This window comes from Heteronotia binoei, chromosome 17, assembly GCF_032191835.1.
Source record: "Heteronotia binoei isolate CCM8104 ecotype False Entrance Well chromosome 17, APGP_CSIRO_Hbin_v1, whole genome shotgun sequence".
Classification (NCBI taxonomy): domain Eukaryota; kingdom Metazoa; phylum Chordata; class Lepidosauria; order Squamata; family Gekkonidae; genus Heteronotia; species Heteronotia binoei.
The window spans coordinates 39,001,956-39,006,817 of NC_083239.1; positions in this window are offsets into that span (position 1 = coordinate 39,001,956).

The window sequence follows — 4,862 nt, forward strand, 5'->3', positions numbered from 1 at the left end:
TTATTGAAGGCATTGTGGAAGCATTTAATTGCGTTTTGTCAATTTTTGTAATGTGCAATTTGTTCTTCATGCTGCATCATATAGGAAGCTTTCATTCAACGTCTAATATATCCTTCAAAACCTCGCTGGTTGAATTATCGCTCACACACAAAAAGCGGGTAAACAAACATTTAGTGCACAGTTTATAATAAGTCCATACAGCAAAATAATAGAACGAACACCCACACAATGCTCCCCTAAACTGTTTTCTAAAGTCACCTCTCAGAGGCATTGCCAGTAGCAGAGACTTGAGCATGTACGCGTTGATCCGTGATTCAATTCTTCGTACTGTGGCTCCAGTTAAAACAGCATCGAGAGAAGACTGACGAAGGGTGAAACCAACGAAACCGTAGGAAATCCAGGAAATACGGTCTTTTGGGAGATCGGATTCTCTCCTTCACTATGTGCCTCCTCGTTAGCGGGACAACTGACCAGCCAAGCTCATGTTTGTGTTGCAGATGCACCCAGGGTGTTTCACTTCAGTGGACACCTGACATTCTCCGATGGATGTCCGTTTTCGATATATTTTAAATACCTCTGCAATGACTCAGCCAAGGGCAGAGCTTTTTTTGTAGCAGGGACTCCTTTGCATATTAGACCACATCCCCCTGATGTAGCCAGTCCTCCTGGAGCTTACAATAGGACCTGTACTAAGCTCCAGGAGGATTGGCTACATCAGGGGCTGGGGCTTAATATGCAAAAAAGTTCTTGCTATTAAAAAATAAAAAAGCCCTGGCTAAGAGCAATAAAGAGAAAGTCATAATCTCTCAGCCTGTGTGGGTAGTGGAAAGCGCCATCAAGCCACAGCTGATTTGCAGCAACCCCCGTAGGGATTTCAAGACGAGAGACGCCAGAGGTGGTTTGCCATTGCCTGCCTCCGGGTCATGGACCATGGTATTCCTTGGAGAAGGTCTCCCACTCAAACATTACAGGGCTTCCCCTGCTTAGCTTCCGAGATCTGATGAGATCAGGCTAGCCTGGGTTATTTAGGTCAGATTCAGCCTGTGCTGCCCCTTCTGTAAAATGGGCCTCATTGGAGGCGGAATTCTATCAGGAGCTCCTTTGCATATTAGGCCACACAGCCCTGATGTAGCCAATCCTCCAAGAGCTTACAAAGAGAGCCTTGTAAGCTCTTGGAGGATTGGCTGCATCAGGGGTGTGTGGCTTAATATGCAAAGGAGCTCCTGCTAGAATTCCACCCCTGGACATAATAGCAGCAGACTTCAGAGGATCGTAGGCTCATGTTAACTGGTGTCACCAACTCCTGGGTGAGAAATACCTGGAGATTTGAAGGTGGGGACAGAAGGGGGACCTCAGCACAGTTTAGGGTTGCCAATCCCCAGGTGTGGGCAGGGGATCCCCTGGTTTGGAGGCCCTCCCCCTGCTTCAGGGTCCTCAGAAAGTGGGTGGGGGGGAGAGAATGTCTTCTGGGAATTCCATTATTCCCTGTGGAGACCAATTGAGAATTGATTTGAGGGTATCTGGGACTCTGGGGAGCTGGTTTTTTGTTTTGTTTTGTTTTTTGAGATAGAGGCACCAAATGTGCAGCATAGCATCTGGTGCCTCTCCTCAAAACACCCTCCAAGTTTCGAAAAGATTGGACCAGGGGGTCCAATTCTCTGAGCCCTGAAAGAAGGTGCCCCTGTCCATTATTTCCAATGGAGGGCAGGCATTTAAAAGGTGCGTGGCTCCTTTAAATGTGATGGCCCGAACTCCCTTTGGAGTTCAATTATGCTTGTCACATCCTTGATCTTGGCTCCACTACCAAAGTCTCCTGGCTCCACCCCCAAAGCCCCCAGGTGTTTCTTGAATCGGACCTGGCAACCCTAGTGGGAAGCAAAAAGAAAGTTGTGTAGTTAACGACTGAGAAAAGTTTTGAAATACTGTATTTGTTTTCTCAGTATGCAGAGGGGAAGGAAGAACAGAAGGGGGGCGCCTAATCCTGAGGCTCAGAACTCCCCAGTTACACTATTGACTTGGAGCGCCCTGTTGGATGAAAGGTTGGATGTGAATAGGAAATGCATATTGATATCTTCCAATGAATGAGGATGCAGCATGGTGTCTCAGTCTTTTGAGTCTAAACCACACAGCCAAGGGTGTCTGCATAAAGTTTCGTTATTTTGCAGCCTCAGAAAGGATTGCATGCAGTTTGCAGAAGACACTGCTCATACAGTGAATTTGCTGCAGAATATTTCAAAGCAGCCCTTTCAGGCTGGGCCTATTGCTATTTTTCAGCCCCCCGGGCTGCTCTTGAGCAAGGGCCTTGACTCACCCTCTTAAATTCCCGCACAGGCTCTTTGCGCAATAACACACACCCTGTGGCTTTCCTGAGGGGTTCTGCAAAGCATTCAGGACAGCTCTTACCAGGAAATAAAATGTGCATACCACAAAGACATTAGGCCACATTCCGGAGCAAACATGGTGCAATTCACTATGGTTGTCAGGTCTGTGTTGGAAAATCCCTGGAGACGTCAGGGGTGGAGCCAGGAAAGGGTGGAGTTTGGGGAGGGGAGGGGCCTCAGCGTAGTACAGTGCCATAGAGCCCACCCTGCAAAACAGCCATTTTCTCCAGATAATCTGATTTCTGCTGGCTGGAGATCAGTTGTAAAAGTGGGGGATCTCCAGGCCCAACCTGAAGGCTGGCAACCCTACAATTCACTACTTGCTTTGTTGATTTCAACAAGACTGAAAAGTGACCAATCTTCTTTGGAGTGAGGCCTGAATTATTTGTTTGTTTGTTTTATTTGGGTTTTTATCCCAACCCACTCAAGACGGGTTACAAATAAAAGATCAAACAATTAAAATTGCATCCCAATATACAAAGGGAGGGATCAGGTAAAACAGGTGATTTTCCCATCGATGTTCTGGAAAACAAACAGGCCTATGATATGAAGTACTAGGTGTATAAGGAATTTTGCCAACTATAGAGTTGCCAGATTTCAGCTGGGGTTAGAGCTCTCCTAGAATTATCAGTCCCCCTGGTCAAAATGGATGCTATGGTGCATCTAGGTTTGCCAAATCCAATTCTAGAAATATCTGGAGACTTCGGGGGTGGATCTAGGAGCAAGGATGTGACAAGCAAAATTGAACTCTAAAGGGAATTCTGGCCATCACATTTAAAGGAACGCACACCTTTTTAAAAGCCTTCCTTCCATAGGAAATAATGAAGGATAGTGGCACCTTCTTTGGAGGCTCATAGAATTGGACTCCCTGGTCCAATCTTTTTGAAACTTGGGGGCTATTCTGGGGAGAGGCACTGGATGCTATACTGAAAATCTAGGTGCCTCTACCTCAAAAAACAGCCCCCCAGAGCCCCAGATACTGGCAGATCAATTCTCCATTATTTCCTATGGGAATAAGTCTCCAGAGGGAGCAATGGAGTTCCCAGCGGACATTTCCCTTCCCTCCCCCTGCTTTCTGATGACTCTGAAGTGTGGGGGGGAGAGCCTCCAAACCGGGGGATTCCCTGCCCCCACCTGGGGATTGGCAACCCTAGGTGTATCCCAGTGAGGCTCTTCCTTTCTCCAAACCTTTCCCTCCTGGGGGTGCACCCCCAAATCCCCAGGAATTTCCCAATCTAGAGCTGTCAACCCTGAACTATAACAGTTGCTAAATATAGCCTCCCAGGTAAGAAATAATCACACAGAAAAACTGAACTTGTTTTACTTTTTAAAAAAATAGCTGTACAAAATGTTTCTTTTAAAAACCCTGACATTTCCAAACCCAATGATAGGCTTCCTGAGTTGTTGGACTATTGTGAGCTCTCTGTTGCCACCAGTTTCCCTTTTAGCATTGAACATTCCATGACATCACAACAGCTTGACCAATTGCTTGCTTCAGGAACGAACAGCCTGACAGTTGACAGGCAGTTTTTCACCCATTACCTGCAACCAGCAGGACTCTTTATTTGAGCAGCAACACACAGGAACACAAGTCTGGCTGGATTAGTGGCAGGGGTGTGGCCTAATATGCAAACGAGTCCCTGCTGGGCTTTTCCCACAAACACCCCTGTGTGAAACAATGGTGATGTCAGGGGGTGTGGCCTAATATGGAAATAAGTTCCTCCTGGGCTTTTTCTACAAAATAAAGCTCTGTATGAAACAACGGTGATGTCAGGGGGTGTGGCCTACTGTGCAAATGAGCCCCTGCTGGGCTTTTCCGACAAAAATAGCCCTGCCTGCAACTCCATTTATTTATTTCTATATTTATCCCCCCATTTTCTCTTCAATGAGGACCCAAAGTGGCTGACAGCTTCAGTCTCTCTTCCGTTGCATCCTCACAACAACCCTCTCAGGCAGCTTAGGCTGAGAGTGCAACTGGTCCAACTTGGTTACCCAGCAAGCTTTCGTGGCACAGTGGGGATTCGAACCTGGGTTTCTCAGATCCTAATCTGACACACTAGCCACTGCACCACACTAGAGAATGAACAGAAGACAGACTAAACAAAGGGAAACAGATCACCTAAGCATTCCAGCAGGAAAGAAAATTTTCTGATCCACTTTAAATCCAAATGGTTAGACAAAGTTAGGTGTTCACAGTGAGGTGTCCTCAGCTAACAGATAAAGAGAAATCCATATATGCCAAAGCCAGAATAGTTGCTGTGGGATTCTCTTTTCATATTGTGCGGCTCCAAACATGCCCTAAGGTTTCTCTTTTCTTGTCCATCTGGAGGGAGGGAGTGCAGAGGAAGTAAAATTACTTTGGCAAAACAGTACTCGGATGGCTCTACTAAATCCCCCTGCTCTTGGCTTCTGTGCATCTGTTTCAGTCCTGCTGGAATGTGGGAAGACCCTTGTCTACAGCACTGCATCTTTGAAGGGTGA